Source organism: Parasteatoda tepidariorum, chromosome 2, assembly GCF_982258835.1.
Source record: "Parasteatoda tepidariorum strain Cologne lab strain chromosome 2, Ptep-v5.0, whole genome shotgun sequence".
NCBI classification, from domain to species: Eukaryota; Metazoa; Arthropoda; class Arachnida; order Araneae; family Theridiidae; genus Parasteatoda; species Parasteatoda tepidariorum.
In genome coordinates, this window is record NC_141756.1 from 47,868,137 (window position 1) to 47,890,159 (window position 22,023).

The 22,023-nt window shown below is 30.3% G+C and overlaps 16 non-coding genes across 16 annotated transcripts; all 16 read left to right on the forward strand.

Annotated features, from left to right (window-relative positions):
* Positions 1-668: 668 nt before the first annotated feature.
* TRNAT-AGU (transfer RNA threonine (anticodon AGU)) lies at positions 669-742 on the forward strand. The gene has a single exon. It is a non-coding gene; the product is annotated as a tRNA-Thr (tRNA).
* Positions 743-886: 144 nt separating this feature from the next.
* TRNAT-AGU (transfer RNA threonine (anticodon AGU)) lies at positions 887-960 on the forward strand. The gene has a single exon. It is a non-coding gene; the product is annotated as a tRNA-Thr (tRNA).
* Positions 961-1,322: 362 nt separating this feature from the next.
* Positions 1,323-1,396, forward strand: TRNAT-AGU (transfer RNA threonine (anticodon AGU)). Its single transcript has one exon. It is a non-coding gene; the product is annotated as a tRNA-Thr (tRNA).
* A 144-nt stretch (positions 1,397-1,540) lies between these two features.
* On the forward strand, positions 1,541-1,614 carry TRNAT-AGU (transfer RNA threonine (anticodon AGU)). The gene has a single exon. It is a non-coding gene; the product is annotated as a tRNA-Thr (tRNA).
* A 144-nt stretch (positions 1,615-1,758) lies between these two features.
* Positions 1,759-1,832, forward strand: TRNAT-AGU (transfer RNA threonine (anticodon AGU)). The gene has a single exon. It is a non-coding gene; the product is annotated as a tRNA-Thr (tRNA).
* A 144-nt stretch (positions 1,833-1,976) lies between these two features.
* On the forward strand, positions 1,977-2,050 carry TRNAT-AGU (transfer RNA threonine (anticodon AGU)). The gene has a single exon. It is a non-coding gene; the product is annotated as a tRNA-Thr (tRNA).
* A 579-nt stretch (positions 2,051-2,629) lies between these two features.
* On the forward strand, positions 2,630-2,703 carry TRNAT-AGU (transfer RNA threonine (anticodon AGU)). The gene has a single exon. It is a non-coding gene; the product is annotated as a tRNA-Thr (tRNA).
* A 144-nt stretch (positions 2,704-2,847) lies between these two features.
* On the forward strand, positions 2,848-2,921 carry TRNAT-AGU (transfer RNA threonine (anticodon AGU)). The gene has a single exon. It is a non-coding gene; the product is annotated as a tRNA-Thr (tRNA).
* Positions 2,922-3,065: 144 nt separating this feature from the next.
* TRNAT-AGU (transfer RNA threonine (anticodon AGU)) lies at positions 3,066-3,139 on the forward strand. The gene has a single exon. It is a non-coding gene; the product is annotated as a tRNA-Thr (tRNA).
* Positions 3,140-3,283: 144 nt separating this feature from the next.
* Positions 3,284-3,357, forward strand: TRNAT-AGU (transfer RNA threonine (anticodon AGU)). Its single transcript has one exon. It is a non-coding gene; the product is annotated as a tRNA-Thr (tRNA).
* A 579-nt stretch (positions 3,358-3,936) lies between these two features.
* TRNAT-AGU (transfer RNA threonine (anticodon AGU)) lies at positions 3,937-4,010 on the forward strand. The gene has a single exon. It is a non-coding gene; the product is annotated as a tRNA-Thr (tRNA).
* A 362-nt stretch (positions 4,011-4,372) lies between these two features.
* TRNAT-AGU (transfer RNA threonine (anticodon AGU)) lies at positions 4,373-4,446 on the forward strand. Its single transcript has one exon. It is a non-coding gene; the product is annotated as a tRNA-Thr (tRNA).
* Positions 4,447-4,807: 361 nt separating this feature from the next.
* Positions 4,808-4,881, forward strand: TRNAT-AGU (transfer RNA threonine (anticodon AGU)). Its single transcript has one exon. It is a non-coding gene; the product is annotated as a tRNA-Thr (tRNA).
* A 362-nt stretch (positions 4,882-5,243) lies between these two features.
* On the forward strand, positions 5,244-5,317 carry TRNAT-AGU (transfer RNA threonine (anticodon AGU)). The gene has a single exon. It is a non-coding gene; the product is annotated as a tRNA-Thr (tRNA).
* Positions 5,318-6,115: 798 nt separating this feature from the next.
* On the forward strand, positions 6,116-6,189 carry TRNAS-AGA (transfer RNA serine (anticodon AGA)). Its single transcript has one exon. It is a non-coding gene; the product is annotated as a tRNA-Ser (tRNA).
* Positions 6,190-20,548: 14,359 nt separating this feature from the next.
* On the forward strand, positions 20,549-20,621 carry TRNAR-ACG (transfer RNA arginine (anticodon ACG)). Its single transcript has one exon. It is a non-coding gene; the product is annotated as a tRNA-Arg (tRNA).
* The last annotated feature ends 1,402 nt before the right edge of the window (positions 20,622-22,023 follow it).

The following is a 22,023-nucleotide window of genomic DNA, read 5'->3' on the forward strand; positions in this document are numbered from 1 at the left end:
AATTCCGTACAATCTTGGCTCCGTGGCTTAGATGGTTAAAGCGCCTGTCTAGTAAACAGGAGATCGAGAGTTCGATTCTCTACGGTGCCTGCTTTCAACTTTTAATATATGTAAATTAACTATGCATGAAAGTGAAGATTTAAAAATTATTTTGTAAACAATATTTACAAATATTTGTTTCTCACAGATAAAAGGACATAAAGTATTTTGCATTTGCAATTCCGTACAATCGTGGCGCCGTGGCTTAGTTGGTTAAAGTGCCTGTCTAGTAAACAGGAGATCGAGAGTTCGAATCTCCCCGGTGCCTGCTTTCAACTTTTAATATATGTAAATTAACTATGCATGAAAGTGATGGATATAAAAATTATTTTGTAAACAATATTTTCAAATATTTGTTTCTCACAGATAAAAGGACATAAAGTATTTTGCATTTGCAATTCCGTACAATCTTGGCTCCGTGGCATAGTTGGTTAAAGCGCCTGTCTAGTAAACAGGAGATCGACATTTCGATTCTCTACGGTGCCTGCTTTCAACTTTTAATATATGTAAATTAACTATGCATGAAAGTGAAGATTCAAAAATTATTTTGTAAACAATATTTACAAATATTTGTTTCTCACAGATAAACGGCCATAAAGTATTTTGCACTTGCAATTCCGTACAATCGTGGCGCCGTGGCTTAGTTGGTTAAAGCGCCTGTCTAGTAAACAGGAGATCGAGAGTTCGAATCTCTCCGGTGCCTGCGTACAACTTTTAATATATGTAAATTAACTATGCATGAAAGTCATGGATATAAAAATTATTTCGTAAACAATATTTACAAATATTTGTTTCTCACAGATAAAAGGACATAAAGTATTTTGCATTTGCAATTCCGTACAATCGTGGCGCCGTGGCTTAGTTGGTTAAAGCGCCTGTCTAGTAAACAGGAGATCGAGAGTTCGAATCTCTCCGGTGCCTGCTTTCAACTTTTAATATATTTAAATTAACTATGGATGAAATTGATGGATATAAAAATTATTTCGTAAACAATATTTTCAAATATTTGTTTCTCACAGATAAAACGAGATAAAGTATTTTGCATTTGCAATTCCGTACAATCGTTGCGTCGTGGCTTAGTTGGTTAAAGCGCCTGTCTAGTAAACAGGAGATCGAGAGTTCGAATCTCTCCGGTGCCTGCGTACACCTTTTAATATATTTAAATTAACTGTGCATGAAAGTGATGGATATAAAAATTATTTCGTAAACAATATTTTCAAATATTTGTTTCTCACAGATAAAAGACCATAAAGTATTTAGCATTTGCAATTCCGTACATTCGTGGCGCCGTGGCTCAGTTGGTTAAAGCGCCTGTCTAGTAAACAGGAGATCGAGAGTTCGAATCTCTCCGGTGCCTGCGTACAACTTTTAATATATGTAAATTAACTATGCATGAAAGTCATGGATATAAAAATTATTTCGTAAACAATATTTACAAATATTTGTTTCTCACAGATAAAAGGACATAAAGTATTTTGCATTTGCAATTCCGTACAATCGTGGCGCCGTGGCTTAGTTGGTTAAAGCGCCTGTCTAGTAAACAGGAGATCGAGAGTTCGAATCTCTCCGGTGCCTGCTTTCAACTTTTAATATATTTAAATTAACTATGGATGAAATTGATGGATATAAAAATTATTTCGTAAACAATATTTTCAAATATTTGTTTCTCACAGATAAAACGAGATAAAGTATTTTGCATTTGCAATTCCGTACAATCGTGGCGTCGTGGCTTAGTTGGTTAAAGCGCCTGTCTAGTAAACAGGAGATCGAGAGTTCGAATCTCTCCGGTGCCTGCGTACACCTTTTAATATATTTAAATTAACTGTGCATGAAAGTGATGGATATAAAAATTATTTCGTAAACAATATTTTCAAATATTTGTTTCTCACAGATAAAAGACCATAAAGTATTTAGCATTTGCAATTCCGTACATTCGTGGCGCCGTGGCTCAGTTGGTTAAAGCGCCTGTCTAGTAAACAGGAGATCGAGAGTTCGAATCTCTCCGGTGCCTGCGTTCAACTTTTAATATATGTAAATTAACTATGCATGAAAGTGATGGATATAAAAATTATTTTGTAAACATTATTTTCAAATATTTGTTTCTCACAGATAAAAGGACATAAAGTATTTTGCATTTGCAAATCCGTACAATCTTGGCGCCGTGGCATAGTTGGTTAAAGTGCCTGTCTAGTAAACAGGAGATCGAGAGTTCGAATCTCTCCGTTGCCTGCTTTCAACTTTTAATATATGTAAATTAACTATGCATGAAAGTGATGGATATAAAAATTATTTTGTAAACAATATTTTCAAATATTTGTTTCTCACAGATAAAAGGACATAAAGTATTTTGCATTTGCAATTCCGTACAATCTTGGCTCCGTGGCTTAGTTGGTTAAAGCGCCTGTCTAGTAAACAGGAGATCGAGAGTTCGATTCTCTACGGTGCCTGCTTTCAACTTTTAATATATGTAAATTAACTATGCATGAAAGTGAAGATTTAAAAATTATTTTGTAAACAATATTTACAAATATTTGTTTCTCACAGATAAAAGGACATAAAGTATTTTGCACTTGCAATTCCGTACAATCGTGGCGCCGTGGCTTAGTTGGTTAAAGCGCCTGTCTAGTAAACAGGAGATCGAGAGTTCGAATCTCTCCGGTGCCTGCGTACAACTTTTAATATATGTAAATTAACTATGCATGAAAGTCATGGATATAAAAATTATTTCGTAAACAATATTTACAAATATTTGTTTCTCACAGATAAAAGGACATAAAGTATTTTGCATTTGCAATTCCGTACAATCGTGGCGCCGTGGCTTAGTTGGTTAAAGCGCCTGTCTAGTAAACAGGAGATCGAGAGTTCGAATCTCTCCGGTGCCTGCTTTCAACTTTTAATATATTTAAATTAACTATGGATGAAATTGATGGATATAAAAATTATTTCGTAAACAATATTTTCAAATATTTGTTTCTCACAGATAAAACGAGATAAAGTATTTTGCATTTGCAATTCCGTACAATCGTGGCGTCGTGGCTTAGTTGGTTAAAGCGCCTGTCTAGTAAACAGGAGATCGAGAGTTCGAATCTCTCCGGTGCCTGCGTACACCTTTTAATATATTTAAATTAACTGTGCATGAAAGTGATGGATATAAAAATTATTTCGTAAACAATATTTTCAAATATTTGTTTCTCACAGATAAAAGACCATAAAGTATTTAGCATTTGCAATTCCGTACATTCGTGGCGCCGTGGCTCAGTTGGTTAAAGCGCCTGTCTAGTAAACAGGAGATCGAGAGTTCGAATCTCTCCGGTGCCTGCGTTCAACTTTTAATATATGTAAATTAACTATGCATGAAAGTGATGGATATAAAAATTATTTTGTAAACATTATTTTCAAATATTTGTTTCTCACAGATAAAAGGACATAAAGTATTTTGCATTTGCAAATCCGTACAATCTTGGCGCCGTGGCATAGTTGGTTAAAGTGCCTGTCTAGTAAACAGGAGATCGAGAGTTCGAATCTCTCCGTTGCCTGCTTTCAACTTTTAATATATGTAAATTAACTATGCATGAAAGTGATGGATATAAAAATTATTTTGTAAACAATATTTTCAAATATTTGTTTCTCACAGATAAAAGGACATAAAGTATTTTGCATTTGCAATTCCGTACAATCTTGGCTCCGTGGCTTAGTTGGTTAAAGCGCCTGTCTAGTAAACAGGAGATCGAGAGTTCGATTCTCTACGGTGCCTGCTTTCAACTTTTAATATATGTAAATTAACTATGCATGAAAGTGAAGATTTAAAAATTATTTTGTAAACAATATTTACAAATATTTGTTTCTCACAGATAAAAGGACATAAAGTATTTTGCATTTGCAATTCCGTACAATCGTGGCGCCGTGGCTTAGTTGGTTAAAGCGCCTGTCTAGTAAACAGGAGATCGAGAGTTCAAATCTCTCCGGTGCCTGCGTACAACTTTTAATATATGTAAATTAACTATGCATGAAAGTCATGGATATAAAAATTATTTCGTAAACAATATTTACAAATATTTGTTTCTCACAGATAAAAGGACATAAAGTATTTTGCATTTGCAATTCCGTACAATCGTGGCGCCGTGGCTTAGTTGGTTAAAGCGCCTGTCTAGTAAACAGGAGAACGAAAGTTCGAATCTCTCCGGTGCCTGCTTTCAACTTTTAATATATTTAAATTAACTATGCATGAAAGTGATGGATATAAAAATTATTTCGTAAACAATATTTTCAAATATTTGTTTCTCACAGATAAAACGAGATAAAGTATTTTGCATTTGCAATTCCGTACAATCGTGGCGTCGTGGCTTAGTTGGTTAAAGCGCCTGTCTAGTAAACAGGAGATCGAGAGTTCGAATCTCTCCGGTGCCTGAGTACAACTTTTAATATATTTAAATTAACTATGCATGAAAGTGATGGATATAAAAATTATTTTGTAAACAATATTTTCAAATATTTGTTTCTCACAGATAAAAGGACATAAAGTATTTTGCATTTGCAATTCCGTACAATCTTGGCTCCTTGGCTTAGTTGGTTAAAGCGCCTGTCTAGTAAACAGGAGATCGAGAGTTCGATTCTCTACGGTGCCTGCTTTCAACTTTTAATATATGTAAATTAACTATGCATGAAAGTGAAGATTTAAAAATTATTTTGTAAACAATATTTACAAATATTTTTTTCTCACAGATAAAAGGACATAAAGTATTTTGCATTTGCAATTCCGTACAATCGTGGCGCCGTGGCTTAGTTGGTTAAAGCGCCTGTCTAGTAAACAGGAGATCGAGAGTTCGAATCTCTCCGGTGCCTTCGTACAACTTTTAATATATGTAAATTAACTATGCATGAAAGATATGGATATAAAAATTATTTCGTAAACAATATTTTCAAATATTTGTTTCTCACAGATAAAAGGACATAAAGTATTTTGCATTTGAAATTCCGTACAATTGTGATGCCGTGGCTTAGTTGGTTAAAGCGCCTGTCTAGTAAACAGGAGATCGAGAGTTCGAATCTCTCCGGTGCCTGCTTTCAACTTTTAATATATTTAAATTAACCATGCATGAAAGTGATGGATATAAAAATTATTTCGTAAACAATATTTTCAAATATTTGTTTCTCACAGATAAAAGGACATAAAGTATTTTGCATTTGAAATTCCGTACAATTGTGGCGCCGTGGCTTAGTAGGTTAAAGCGCCTGTCTAGTAAACAGGAGATCGAGAGTTCGAATCTCTCCGGTGCCTGCTTTCAACTTTTAATACATGTAAATTAACTATGCGTGAAAGTGATGGATATAAAAATTATTATGTAAACAATATTTTCAAATATTTGTTTCTCACAGATAAAAGGACACAAAGTATTTTGCATTTGCAATTCTGTACAATCGTGGCGCCGTGGCTTAGTTGGTTAAAGCGCCTGTCTAGTAAACAGGAGATCGAGAGTTCGAATCTGACCGGTGCCTACTTTCAACTTTTAATATATGTAAATTAACTATGCATGAAAGTGAAGGATTTAAAAATTATTATGTAAACAATATATTCAAATATTTGTTTCTCACAGATAAAAGGACATAAAGTATTTTGCATTTGCAATTCCGTACAATCGTGGCGCCGTGGCTTAGTTGGTTAAAGTGCCTGTCTAGTAAACAGGAGATCGAGATTTCGAATCTCTCCGGTGCCTGCGTACAACTTTTAATATATGTAAATTAACTATGCAAGAAAGTGATGGATATAAAAATTATTTTGTAAACAATATTTTCAAATATTTGTTTCTCACAGATAAAAGGACTTAAAGTATTTTGCATTTGCAATTCCGTACAATCGATGCGCCGTGGCTTAGTTGGTTAAAGCGCCTGTCTAGTAAACAGGAGATCGAGAGTTCGAATCTCTCCGGTGCCTGCTTTGAACTTTTAATATATGTAAATTAACTATGCATGAAAGTGATGGATATAAAAATTATTTTGTGAACAATATTTTCAAATATTCGTTTCTCACAGATAAAAGGACATAAAATATTTTGCGTTTGCAATTCCGTACAATCGTGGCGCCGTGGCTTAGTTGGTTAAAGCGCCTGTCCAGAAAACAGGAGATCGAAAGTTCGAATCTCTCCGGTGCCTGCTTTCAACTTTTAATATATGTAAATTAACTATGCATGAAAGTGATGGATATAAAAATTATTTCGTAAACAATATTTTCAAATATTTGTTTCTCACAGATAAAAGGACATAAAGTATTTTGCATTTGAAATTCCGTACATTCGTGGCGCCGTGGCTTAGTTGGTTAAAGCGCCTGTCTAGTAAACAGGAGATCGAGAGTTCGAATCTCTCCCATGCCTGCTTTTAACTTTTAATATATGTAAATTAACTATGCATGAAAGTGATGGATATAAAAATTATTTTGTAAACAATACTTTCAAATATTTGTTTCTTACAGAAAAAAGGACATAAAGTATTTTGCATTTGTAATTCCGTACAATCGTGGCGCCGTGGCTTAGTTGCTTATAGCGTCTGTCCAGTAAACAGGAACATGAATCTAGTTACCGGCGCTGGTACTTTTTAGCGAGGCGGAACTTTGCTCAGAAATTTTTATGAACGTATTTCCTATGTTTAATTTAGAATCAGAACTATTCTTATCAAATATATAATTTGTATAAATTTTCGTATACAAATGATATACTATCAGATCGTAATACTAATAAATTGAAGGCTAACGTATCTTAAGTGCAAGTTAGACATCAATTGTGCTGGATTTTGAGAATTTTCTAGTTGCGAAATTATCGTTCTATCTAATATTACATTCCTATTTTATAGTCTAATTAGGATATTTTATTCTATTAGAGCTCTTTCTCTGGTTTTTTAAGGGTAAAATAATAAGCAGTTCGATGCTTAAATTTTGAATAAATAATTCATAACTCTGTATATTTTTATACATTTTATACTGATTTTTCAGAACGAAAAAATAAAAATAAGTAGGCAAATAAAAGTACGTATATAGTATTATTTTATAGTACGTATTGTATATAGTATTTTAATAAAAATATGGAAGCCCTAAAAGAAAAAACTTAGACAACTTCAGATCTTATAACAATTTTTGACCGAAAATTATCTTTGATATTTTCTGATTTACCCTTTCCTCCTCACTGTGCAGTAGTTTCTGTTCGAATAAAAAATAAAGAAAATTAACACTACAATCCTGATTATTATTGTACTTAAAAATCTCTTTTCCTGTTTCTGAAAGATGATTGAAGTCATTGATCCATAACTGTGACATCATGGTTTAGTTAATTAATGGTGTTGTCATGTTTATAGGGGATTCAAAGATTTTAAAAATCCGAACTCTGTTAATTTGGCATATGAGCAGTTGAAATTATTCGACCTTATGTTTTAGAAGCATTGATTTTTTTTTTTTCAAAAAAAAAAAATTAAAACTTTTTTTTGATATTTTTGATAAATGGTTTTTGAAAGAGGTGCAATGGTTAGAGTCTTTGCCTAATAAATAGTTAAGCGTAAATTTGAATTTCTTTAGTGCCTGTTCAGTGCATCTTCGAAATTCTCTCTTATAAGAATCTTGCTCAGTTTTCTCTAATGTTTTCACATCCACTCACGTTCATGATGGTAGACTCTGAAGAAACTGAGAATGCTAATCTCTGGATTTGCAAACGTTTTTAAAATTTTAAAAGAGGCATCAAAAGAATCATGCACTTTCTGAAACTGGTTTATTTTCACTAACTGTAACTACCATTTGGAAAATTCCATTGGATTGGAAAATTCCATTGCATTTAGAGTACAGAGAATATCTGGATTTTCACGGATAGTAAGAGCTCAGTTCAATACCTGAGTAATTGGCAAAACATCAGTGACAGAATTGGCCTAAATATCATCGACAATTTGATGACTTACTCTTATCACAATGATATACATCTTCAGTGGATCCCCTCCCACGTGAGCCTTCACTTTAATGATCTGGCCAAGGAGGGCTCCAATGATCCCATAGATAGTAGTGGCCTTCTAACATTCAATGAAATCTATGCAAAAGTAAAGGCCGACAATAATAGGACTTGGAGGATTCCACCTGGTCGTGAATGGTATCAACAAAATAGTCCTGGGGCTGCCCTGGAGCTAAAAGGTGATAGGAAACTGCAGACAGCTATCACAAGACTAATCACTGGTCATACCCGCGGACTAGCATTTTTTCAGGGTCAAAAGACGTTCCCTATATGCCTAAAATGTATTGCTCACCAGGCTTCACCTGATCATTTGCTGTCCTGTATGGGACTGGAGAAAATTTTTATTTTGGAGGATCCGCAGATGGTGTTTGATTTTCTGTCGGTGAACGGTCTCCTGGACTTGGTCTAGCCTTGTTCTAGGCCAAGAGGAATAAGTACCACCACCACCATTTGGAAATCTGTCTCTATCTTAAACTGTTTAATTTGCACAAGCTAAAATTGCTATCTGACATTTTGTCACTTTTTTTAAACTGGTTTATTTACAAGATCTAGAACTATCATTTGGAATTTTAGTACTTTCTTAAACTAGTATATTTACACGAACTAGAACTACCACTTGGAATCTCGTCACTTTTTTTAAGTCGGTTCTTTTAACTAGAACGATCATTTGGAATTCTGTGCTTTTCTTAATCTAGTTTATTTACACTAACTAGAACTACTATTTGGAATTCTGTCACTTTCTTAAACTAGTTTACTACAAAAACTAGAACTTCCATTTGGAATTTTGCTTAAGAGTTACTTTATTTTAGCCTTTTAGCGCAGAATTTTAATTAATTTCATTTTTCATACTTTCTTTGCTATTATTATTATTTTAGATCAAAATAAGAGAAAAGTATTATACTTAACATTTTAATAATTTATGTTTATGAAATACATTATGAAACATCAGTTAGTATATTATTTGTTGGTATATGAAAGTTTAAACAAATTGTATAATTGATAAGAATAATTCAGATTCTAAATTCAGATTAGAAATACTTTCACTAAAGTTTCTGAACAACGCTCCGCCTCACTTAAAAGTGCCAGCACCGGTAACTAGATTCATATTCCTGTTTACTCGACAGGCCAGTACCGTCTTTACGCATGGGCACACCCGGGCAGTGCCCAGGGGCCCCAGGCACTCAGGGGGCCCTTGAGAATCTTACTTTTTATAAATTGTATTGAAAAAAAAACTAAGAATAAACAACTTTGCATTATATAATTTTTAAAATAAATCCCAAATAGCAAAATATGGTTTATTTTCACTCAGCAGAAACCTTTTAATGTAAACCTAAAAAGGTTGGTTATGCGGCTTACGTGTAAGTCTTCTAACCTTAAAACGAGATCAGTGGCCATCTGCTCCATTCTACGCACATTACCCTCATCCAAAACCTTGGATAACAACCTCCTATATAAAAACCTTAAATCGAGGTTGACTTAGAGTTTTCAAGCTTGAAAAAAATCCTTTAATGAAGCTAGTCTCAAAGTGAAAATACTCTTAAACCTAGGTCATTATAAGGTTTCTTTGCACAAAGTCTTGCATGCTCAGCTAAAATCCACCTTGTCATGAAATTTTAATGAGCAATGCAGTTTGATCTTATCGTTAGTGTGTGACGTCAGCTAAGCCTTCATTATGGACCTAAGTGACCTTATTTAAAAAAAAAGTCTTAAAAAATAATTTGTAATCCTTTTAGGATGAAAGGTTTAAAAACTGCAATATTTTTGCCCTATTAAAAAAAGCTTTTTAGTACAAACACTTTCGTTCGACAATAAGAAGAAAATTCTGACAGAAGGTAGTCGTAAGGTTGCATGCTTTTTGGGATATATACTAGTGTAAAAAGTGCGCATTTTTTTCTAAGAATAGTGATTGATTACCATGCAAACACCAATAGTTTGAATAGTTTATCACTAGGAAAAATAAAAAGTCAGCCGAAATCTATTTTTCTTCGTTAAAATGAAGTTTTTAGGTGCTCAACTCCCTAAGCGATAATGTCTCTTAATATGCTTGAGATCACCGAAGTCAAGCATCACTGGCTACGGTCACTGTGAGGGTGGGTAACCACTTGGATCAGTCTGCGTAGGGACCGAAGATATGCGGTATGGGTCCTCGTTAAACTGTTCTACCGTAAAGTGCTCGACTTCGCGTAGGTCATTGGGCTACCGAAGCGGGGATGCCATCCCCTCATCAGAGGATTAAAATTGGGATGGCATGTCTTCGGATCATCCTCAGGGATGTTTCCCAGACCGTCGCCAATAGCCCGTTGTGCAGCTCCAGTGTGACGTAAATGAACTACAACAACAACTAAATCTGGTTGACAACCAACTCTGTTTAGTATTTATAGTTAATTAAAATAATAATTGAAAGTGTTTCGAATCATACGACAACAACTTTTAAACTGGTTATGTCTGATGTGCATTGAAAGATGTTTAAATATTGATATTACAATAACTGACTTTTTAATAGTTTGACGAAACAATTCATACGTTTTGAATTTTTTAAATTGCTATACCCTAGCCGCAATGGCTCAGGTGATAGAGTGTTCGCCTTCCAATGAGGTGAACCGGGTTCGAATTCGAGGATGGCTGGTCGATACGAATCTGCTTCCGGCTTGCACAGACCACAGCTCTGACGTGAAATATCCTCAGTGGCAGACGGATCATGGGTTAGAGTCCCTTTGCCGTCAGACTAACCGTGGGAGGCTCTCGTGGTCTTCATCTCCATGTAATGTAAATGCGGGTTAGTTCCACTGAAAAAGTACTCCACGAATGCAAAATTTCTCCCGATACTTGATACAAGAGCTCCTTTGTTTTCTATATTGAGTTCAAAAGTAAAAGGCTACAGAGTTGAACATTAGAAGTCGTAAACCCAAAAATTGGGTCGGCTGTTCAATGACGGATATAATAAAAATGAAACAACTGTTTAACCCTTGGCCGGGATAGCCTGGTTTGTAGGGCACTGAGCCCATGTACGTGGGTTCGATCTCTGCCGGCGAAAACTCCCTGTGTAGTAAATGGTGACTGATGCACGTTAAGTCTGTCGAGTCACAAAGTCCTCCATGTTCCCATAACAAGTCATACCTCTGGGGGTACTGATCCAGGAGTTTCCTTGTCTTCTGGATTGGTTAAAAATTACAAGGCTGCGGAATTGAACATTGGTAGACGTAAACCCAAAAATTGGGTTGGCTGTTCAGAGACGGTTACAAAATAAAATACAATACTTTTTTTTATATCCCTATGCTTTTTAATTTACTTATTTTAATTAGCTTCTTCGTTTTGAAAATTACTTACTATTTGAGGATTGCAATTTGTTAGCATCTCATTTATTTAAGAAAAATTATGCCTAGTTTAAAAATGCTTTATTTTATGTGCATTGAGTTTTTGGGGCTATAAAAATGTGTTTTATCTTTGTTAAAATTATTGCATATCTTAAAAATGCTTAATTTTATGCATGTAAAGTTTTTTAGTTCTATTTTAAACAGTATGAAATGTAATAGGGGCCTAAAACATTTCTGTGCCCGGGGGCCCTGCTTGCTATTAAGACGGCCCTGCGACAGGCGCTTTAAGTAACTAAACCTCGTTTGCGAGTTAAATACAATATGTTAATGCAAAATACTTTATTTCCTATTATTTCAAATATTTTTTTTTTTTTTTTTTTTTTTTTTTTTGAAAATATTGTTTATAAAGTATTTTTATTTCTGCGTTACAGGTAAAATCTTCCAAACACGAATTTCCAAATAATAATTTTTCCAATTTGCACTTCTTCGCAGTTATTTAGATCTAACAGAAACGGTTATTCATCATTGAAATTTGCTAATTCAATTATTAATAAATTTTCGAATATGAAGGAAACAAAAAAATTTTTCTTCCTACTTCTTTTTGAATTTTATGTTTCAGAACAAACATGATTTCGATAATCTAACAGATTTTTAATAACTATCAGAATAACTATCAGATAGCTTTTTATTATTAAAAAATATCAAAATATATTTTTACTTGCAATTACAATAGAAGACATCAGGGGAAAAAAATATATGTATGAAAAGAACACCGGTGCCCCATCTGCGTCAAAGAAGTAATGAAAATAAATTTGCAGTCTTACTTTGCACATTTTTAAATTATTATAATATTATTTTATTAAATTCAAACTTCCAATTAGGTTTTTTATTTGTTTTTGTTTACTTTAATATATCTGGAACCGGTTCCTTAAATCAATCCATGAAATTTGTTCCAATCCATTAAACTATATTTTAAAATAACTAAAATACCTACAGCAGGTTCGATAGATATATCTAAAAGTCTCATTTCATCTCGAAAATGCCGTGATCGCAAAGGGAATAAAACACTTTGGGCCAAGGCTTTCTTACTTGAGCCATAGATTCAAAACAATAGCATCGATTTTGTGCCATGTTTCATCCGATGGGAAAATACGCAATATCCAGTGAGCCAATGATTTGTTACAAAGAAATGTTCTTCCAGAGAAGGGGAACGATTGTCAATCTCTTGTTGTCAGTGCCGTAAGTTGTTTTATCGATTTCATGGGACTGTTTTGAAATGTAAGTGGAATAGAATAATCGTCCATCATTTTCAATCGAATTTTTTTTTTCGAGATAAGACGATATATTTCTTATTCAATTTTCTTCCATCATGTTAATTTAAAGTTAATTTTTAATCGTTTAAGATTTAAAAAAAAAGGTTTTACAAATTCTCATAGGAGTTCTGATCATAAAATATTACTAAAATTTCAAATAATAAAGGATTCATACACGCGTTTCGAACATTCGAAGCCATGCCAAGGACGTCAAATCCAACTTGTAATGAGTGTCAAATTATAGTTCAATACATATAGAATTTTCAAAATTGAGTCAAACAATTGAAACTTTATTTTTGACTTTTTAAAAGGTATTTCTCTCCGAAGACGTATGAATTTATGACATATGACAGAAAACTTCATAATAATTAGTAAGGAATAATAACAAATATTCCCATTAATATGTATCACTACATCATCTAAAAATAGAACCTTTGAAACGTCAATGTTCTGAAAATGGAATATTAAGTTTTAAATTTGTATTTTGCCTTTAAAATTTAAAAAAAAATTTATTCAGAATTTGTTTTTAATAACTCTTAAACACATAAAATAATTGAAAATAAAAAAAACAAGAATGAAAAAACGTATTTAACAAGTTGTGTATATGCGTGAATGAAAAAAATAGAAGAAAAAAATAATTTGAAAAATTATGATTTTTTTTTATGGACAATTTAATTTTTTTATAGGTAGAATAAATAAACTCTTTTTACTTAATGTATTTTAATAACTTCACATACAATGAAATTTTGCATTAAACAGAAGTAGTAATAGCAGGCATGTATGCGGCGGAAGTGACGTCACAGTCAACCTGAGCTTATTTCTGCCCCAACCGGAAGTTGCTTATTTCTGCCCATTATTATTACAAAAAGTTAAAAAAATTTTTATAAAAGAGAAATTTTTTTAACTTTTTGTTAAAAATTTGCTAGTTTTATAAAAATATTTCAAACTTTTTCACAAAATTTTCTATCTTTTAAGTTTTTAGTTTTAAGTTTCTATCTTTTAAGTAAGCTAATTACGTTTTTACAAAAAATTTCCTTTCTTAAGAAAAAATTTTAACTTTTTGTTAAAAATTTGCTATTTTATCAGAAAATGTTCATGTTTTTATAAAAAATTTCGTCTTTCAAGAAAAAAATTTAACTTTTTGTTAAAAAATTTCTATCTTTCAAGAAAAATATTTATGTTTTTACAAAAAATTTCTCTTTTAAGAAAATATTTTTACTTTTTGTGAAAAATTTGTTAGTTTTATAAAAATATTTAAGTTTTTTGCTAAAACCTCCTAGTTTTTCAGAGAATTTTATATATTTTTCTGAAACTTTTTGTATTAATTATTAAAGAGTGTAATTTTTTCTTGATAATATAAACTTTTTCACGTGTGAAAAATGATCAATAAAGACAAAATATATTTTAATAAATAACATTTCATTCAAAGTTTCATCCAACCACTTCTGCGAGCATACATCATATGTTTCTTAACAATTTTTTCTGAGAAATAGTTGTATTCCCACGTTCTATAACAAGTATGTTACACTTTATATTATGACTAATTGATAAAACGTGGATAAACCCCAAACGTCCTGGACAGACATTATCTTTGTAAACTTTTGTGAGGAATAGATATCATGTTCAAGTTCTGTAATCAGTATCATTTAAATATATACTTTCAAATAGAATGGCTATAGATAGTTTTTAAATTTACTAGTATTTTTCAAAATAAAGTAAGCTATTTGCATTATTATAATATTAAATAAAAATAAAATGAATATGTTTTGAACATAAATGAATTTATAGCGGCAAAAACTCCTTTTATGTGTTTCTTAGATTTAAATTAATTCATTTGTAATTTTAAAGAAATTTAATATATAATTGATAATATTATGCAAATATGTCATTATTCATTTTCTAATAGAAAATAAAATTAATTCAGATATTTTTTTCATGAGATTAAAAAATAAGTATTTTAATATAATAATTAAATTATATTAGTTGATAAATTATAAGTTTAAAGATGTTTATTAATGTATTTAAAAATATGTTTGAATAAACACCGTAGATATATTGTTATATATTAGTTTTTAATTAGATAATAATTTTTTTTTCATAAATGATTTTATAGAAAATTAATAAAATTTATATTTTTTAAATATCTATATTAATACGTGTTGGAGCTCTTGCAAAACTAAAAATTAGGTGAAATCAAAGGCATCTGTCCAGTTTTCTAACTATCAACCATTTATTGCTAATATCATATTCATTTTTTCATCATTAGTGTGATTGCGTAATAGATTAATTAAATCATAGATTATAGTTTTCTAAAAATATTTCAAACTTTTTATTAACATTTTCCAGTTTTCAGAAAAGATTTTTTTTTTTTTTTTTTTTTGTAAAATTTTTTTTTAACATTTCAGAAAATATTTCTTATTTTTATGAAATTTTTCTATCTTTTAGTAAAATATTTTTGATTTTTGTAAAAATTATCCTAGTTTTGTAAAAATATTTCAAACTTTTTATTAACATTTTCCAATTTTCAGAAAATATTTTATTATTGAGGGAAACTTTCAAAAATTTTTATTTTTGTAAAAATAATATCTAACTTTTAAGAAAATAATTTTATTTTAGTAAAAATTTTCTAGTTTTTCAAAGTAAAACCTTAAGTTTTTCCTCTGATCTCTGTACATTCACAGGATTCTGATTAACAAAACCAAGCCCACTGCTTTTCGTCGGACTAAGCGTAGGAGGTTTTTCGTGGTTTTCCTCTTCATATAACGTGGGCAGTCACAAAGTCCTCTTCGAAGACATGTATTGTTTCGAGATCTAGGAGTTCCCTTGTCTTCTGGGTTCAAAAATAACAAAACTACATTGATAGCCGTAAATTCAAACGAAGGTGATAAATATCTAATCTTATAAAATAACATTCATTGACTTAAAATTAATATGCCTTTAAGTCTGATACTTTTAATATTCACAGTAGACATACTTAATACAATTTTTATTTTATTATAGAATCAATTTATTTAAATGTATTCATTAATATTGATTAGGTTAATAATAATTAAAGTCTTATCAATTATATTTATAATAAAAAATAACTAAAATTAAGAGTTATTAATATATTTTCTTTTTAATATTTAAGTATAGATGGAGCCATTAGAATAAAAAGCATGTGCATGATATCATTTATTTATTATGTAATAATTAACACGTGTATGGTCAGTACCATTGCCATCCAGAGAAAATTATAATAGTATTAAGAGGGGCAGAAATAATTATTTAATAACTATCAAAGGTTAAGTGAATATCGATGAAACTGTAGTATGATATCGATATCAAACAGTTTTTATTTATACACGTGTTCAGAATACAAAAGTTTAGCTTATTAACACGTATCTAACCAAGCATTCGTGGGTCAGTGGTTATGATATCCAACTACTGACCCACGAAGGCTTTTTGATGGCGTGAGTTCGATCCTCAGCCTTAATTATATTTAATAAATAATATTAAAACAGATTTAAATATTAAAATAGATTTAAAGTTATTTTATTCCCACATAGATGGCGCCACTAGATCAAAAGCATGATATCATTTATGTGTTATGTAATAAAAGATGACGTCATAACTTCATAATATACAATATCTCCCCAAATAACAAAGCTTCTAAGTGTTGCCATCCTTAAAAACTAATATTAAAAATAATAAGTGTTGCCACCCTCAAAAACTAATAAATTAAATAATATTTAAAAAACGAAACTAAATTAAAAACAGAAACCGAAACTAAAAATATATTAGGCTTAAGAAAAAAAGAAATAAGCTCCCCATGACGCTGCAGACGAAGTTTCAGGCGGGCAGAAATAAGCAAGCGGGCAGAAATAAGCAACTTCCGGTTTGTAGGTGGGCAGAAATAAGCAACTTCCGGTTTGTAGGTGGGCAGAAATAAGCAACTTCCGGTTGGGGCAGAAATAAGCTCAGGTTGACTGTGACGTCACTTCCGCCGCATACATGCCTGCTATTACTACTAACAGATAATGAATGTGTTAAAAAAATATTTAATCAAAGGAGGAGGATAAAATAATGATTCTAAGTTTAAAATTTAATCCTTAGTTGTTCTTAAAATAACTAAACATTTGTGTATTACTTTTCTGAAATAAATTTTTAAGGTGCTTTTATTCAAAGAATTATTCAAAATTATACTGTAATCACACAACTAAAAAATATTTGATTATATTTGATGGATTGCACTCCTTTGTTGATTGGCATTTATTTTTATACCCTTTTCATGATTATGCACTTACTCATTGATAAGACTTTACATGATTATGCATGATTATGCACTTACTCAGCACTTATGCTCATTGTTGATCTTTTATAAATTTAAGCGCTTTCTCAAGAGGTTTATTTTCTTAGAATAAAAATTATTTTGAATTTCACTATTCTGTGGTGCATTAGATTCCTTTCCTCTTTTCTTCTTTTTTTTGTTTGTTTGGGTTTACTTCCAATATGGAATCGACCGATGTAGTTACCTTACTGATCGATAGGGGGCTCCGTTGAAATGGTAGTTTTACACATTTTCCTCATGTATTTTTTACCGTCTTTTTATCAAATTTTGTTTAAATCATAATTTATCTTTATCAATTTTTTTTTATTTAATATATATTAAATTTTTTAAAAATTTATATCGATCAAAATGTTAGTGGTGCCATCTATTGATCTGTCAAGTAATTTCACATTTTAGTTAGGTGGCTCGCATATTGGGACAATATTTTTGATTGTTCCTGTGTTATTTTCTACTTTCGTTACTGCATCAGACGAAGTTTACCACCATAAATTTCGTAAGGTTGTCTAGCCAAACGCTAGATATTATTGGATTGATATTAAAACACGATTTTCATATCAATCCAATCTACAGGAAGGAGTCGCAAACTCATTGGAAACAATCCCAATCAGTGACGTAGATAGTGAGTTTGGGGTTAAAGCCCATCCAGAAATCATACTCAAGAATTAATTTAGCAGCTGACAAATTTGTAAAGAGATTTGATTAATAAAAAGCTGTTCCATAGAAATAAGAAACGTAAAAAGGGAAAAATAAATAAATAAAAGCAATGCAAAAAAATTTCTTATCTATCTAACAGAAAAGTACAAATGTTTCCAGTACTTGATACTTCAAACAACTACAGTACGCATCGAAATAGAAATTACATGACAAAGATTGAAAAAATATACAGCTATCCGAAAGCACAATAAATAAATAATGAAAATAAAATAAAATAAATTATTAAGAAATTATTAAGTGTCAGAGAGAAAACCAAAACCAAAAAATGAAACAATCAAGTTGGTTATGTATAGTTCGAAATGAAAATAAAAATTTAGTTCCAATTTTAATTTTCAAAAAAATATGTTAGTTGAGATCAAAATTACGCTTAGTAAACATTTTTAGCATTAAAAGATATTTTTATAGATCTTGTAGTTGTAATTGCAAACTTGGAAAACGTTTTTATCTCAATATTCCTTAAAAAAAAATGTCTAATTACTAAAGGGAAATCGTGTTCTTAGTATTTCCTTTCTTTCTTTTTTTTTTTTAATACCATGAAAAGAATGGTCAAAATATAAATATTTTGAAGTGAACCAAAATCTAACTATTTGAATCTAAAAATCTAAATATTTTGAAAGCGAAACAGTAAATATACAAAAGCAAGTGTTCGCACATGCGCAGAGACATCACCAATTACCTATATTGTAAACTAAAGAATTCCTTTAATAAGAAATAGTGGAGTAAAATTTTTTTCCTTTTTCTGTCAGTCAGAGTACACAGAGGAAGCGTGCAAGGTCAACAACCACAAAAACACGCTAGGTATTTTAGTTTTTAATACAAACATGATTGAATTAATTTTCTGTAACTTCAATACAAATATTATGAAGAGTATTACTTTATTGTATCAAGTTAAAATTAATATTATCATCATGGTAAAATCAATTTCGTGCAAATGTTATGAAAAAGGAAAAACGTAAATGCTTTTAGATTAAAATTAAAATTTAGAAGAAAAAAATTTAGATAAATATTAAATAAAGAAATTTATATTTCTCGATTGGATCTGCAAATGAAATTTTAAAAAATGAATAAATCATTAGTAACAAAGAAAATCAAATTAAAGAGAATTAAATATTAAGTAATATTAAATAAAACAGAAAGGAAGAAAATAATTATTAAAATGTTACTGTACAGTAGAATAATAAAATTTTTTAATTCAGTTAGTTAGTTTTAATTATTTAAAAACATCGGAGTAATAATGTATGCATTAAAAAATTACACGTAAAATGATTCATCTCATAACGGCTCAAAAAAGTAATTTAAATCGCTTATTAAAAATAATAAGAAAAATAATAGTTCATATATTTTATACAAAATTATTAATTACTTGTACTTCTGTGCATCCATAGTTTTGAATAAATGTTCCATTGCTCTTTTTTTATTTTTAAACATATTAAGTATTTACTGATATCTACTTTTGGAATTTATTTTTCAATAGAAAAAATCTTTTAAACCGTTTACTATATTTTCCCAAACATATGATTACTAAAATAAATAAATATATATATATTTTCATTTTACTTATTTTACAAATAAGAAAGAATGTATTAAATATTATATCATTTGAAACTATGTCATATTTTTATTTATTTATGATTTATTATTTTTTTAACCAATTGGGGTTTCCGAAAAAATGAAACAATTCTAGATTCTAAGAAAATAAATAGTAATTTAAGGAAACACTCTTTTGTTACTTTCATATATTTTTTCCTTAAATGATTATTATTATTTTGAGTAGAATGGTTACTTTTTAAACAAATTCATATTGATTTTAAAATAAAGAAAAGAAAGAAAGAAGAATAAAATGTTTAAGATTACCTCAAAGCTCAAACATTTAGTTCATGTGGACTTATCAGCAACTTATTTGTTCAAAATTATTTATTTTTCTCTATTTTAGATATTTATCTCATGAAACGAGATGCATACAAAACATAAACAAGCGTTTAATTAGAGTGCTGATACATTTTGCAATCATTTTCTAAAGTAAATAATGCATGGAATGAAATTATAAAACTATTGTTCCATGTTTCATTGCTTCACAACAGCTTAAATTTACTAACATAGCGTAATTTACTTATGTTATAAATATTTTAAAAACTCTTCATGATTAAACAACATGTAAATTTGGTTTAAATTAGCACTCAATGCGCCTCTCACAGTTCTGAGTAAGACTTCCGCTTTTCTTGATCAAACCCTGCATAGCACAGCACACACTAGACTATAAAACAGTTATGAAGTAAGTATTGAGAATAAAAGCTCATACTTGAAAACCATCAAGTATTCTAATTTTATTTACAATAGTGTATTTATAATAGCATATAGTAAAAACATAAAAGCAAATATAAATAAAAAGAAATTACCACGAATTTTCGGAAATATTGGAAATTTATTTAGTGCCGTGGGTGAACTAGCAGTTCATTGAATAACATTAAAATTGTGATATGGCGTATTTTCACGTAGCTTCTCGCAATTTTCTTTTTCTTTCCGAATTTCTTTTTGAGCGATATTTGCGCATTCGAACAATAACAGACTGTTAAGAACCCAGCTTCAAATAGACGCATAGCAGCAAAGGCAATGTGAACTCTCAAAACTCTTTCACTTTCATAACTTGGACATCCAAAAGTCAATTTTAAAAAAAATGTTGATGCTTTTTCCTTTGAAACGAAGCAGATTACGATTAAGGAAATAATATTATAGTTGAAATTGTATGGATTTCGCTTCCCCCCTTAGATTACTTCGGCACTTTAAAGCATACGCTTTAGAAGCACCTGCACTAACACATTTGATGCTTATTAATTTTTTACTACTTGAAACGCATCGCGGGGGCCTGTGGCGCAACGGATAACGCGCCTGACTACGGATCAGGAGATTCCAGGTTCGAATCCTGGCAGGCTCGGGTCATAGTTCTTTTGAAATTAAAAGGGGAATATTTTTTTTTTCAATATTATTTCAAAGAAAAGAATGACTGTATGGGGATTAACAAAACTGAATACAGACCATTGTCCGTTTCTGTATAATAATAATCAAAGAATTCTCAGTTGGTAGTTTATTATCAATTGTATATAAATTTTAAAAAATGTATGTACATATTTGGTCTCATTATCATAAAATATAAATATTTTGTCTTGAATTTCCCTTTATTACTCTTTGTCTGGAGTGATACATATTTAAATTTCATTAGTTGTTGCTTTTAGCTCTGAAAGAGTTTGTTTTTATGCAAAGCACATTTTTAATAATATCTTTTAAAAATATTTTTTAAGGAAATTCAATACACTAAAATCTTAACTATAATCGACGAATATAGAAATAGATGGCGCCAAGAAAAAAAAATTATGAATATAGTTTCCATAAAATTTGTTTCTTAAGGGTTTTATGAAGGGTCGTAATAGGTTTAATTGCCTTCTCTTAAGGCCATAACTAACTATAAAACAGAAAAGGCCTTCATTTATTTACTTACTTTTTCTTAACTTAAGTTTGGATTATCAATTAAATAAAAATGAAATAAAAAATATTCCACATTTTACAAATTAATGGTGATACAATGTAATAAATGTATATGAAAATGTCGCACTTGTTGAATAGCATTGACTAACTCTTTCATCTTTTTTGTATATCACTAAAATCTTTTTTTTTTTTCTTTTTATGGAAACACTTAATCAAATGGAAACAATTTCTGTTCAATATTAATTGACTATAAATATTTATTAATTAGATGACTATTAATTAAAATATAAACAGTTGATTTATATTATTGCAATTATTGATGAAAAAATGTAATAAAGATAAGTGGAAATATTGAAATTATTGATGCAATATACAAGTATTAAATAATATTATACACTTACCATGTTCTTGCTAGTTTCACTGTTTGACAATTCAGTAGTCTTCGACTTCTTCTTTTCCAGCTCTTCTGGGTGATTTTTGGCTTTCTCTGCAATAGAATTCCTCGTCACTCTCAATTCAGTAGTCTATCGTGCATATTTATTAACTTTCTGACATTTATTATTAATTTTAAGGCCCTTTCCTGAATTTCCTATTTGTCAACAGATTTTTTTTTTTTTTAATGGACAAACCTTGGGTGAGAAATTACTGTTTAGAGGTAAGTTGGTTACATAGTCGTTGTTCAAATATTTTTACAAATTTGTATTTTTGGTAACTTTTTTCGATTATTTATGAAAAACAATGGGGTAAAACAATACCGATTTCTTTTCTATATAATATTCCATTTTTAATAGAAATGGAATTTTTTTACTTTGAAAAAATGAAATAAAGAAATAAATTAAAATCCAAATGGAAAG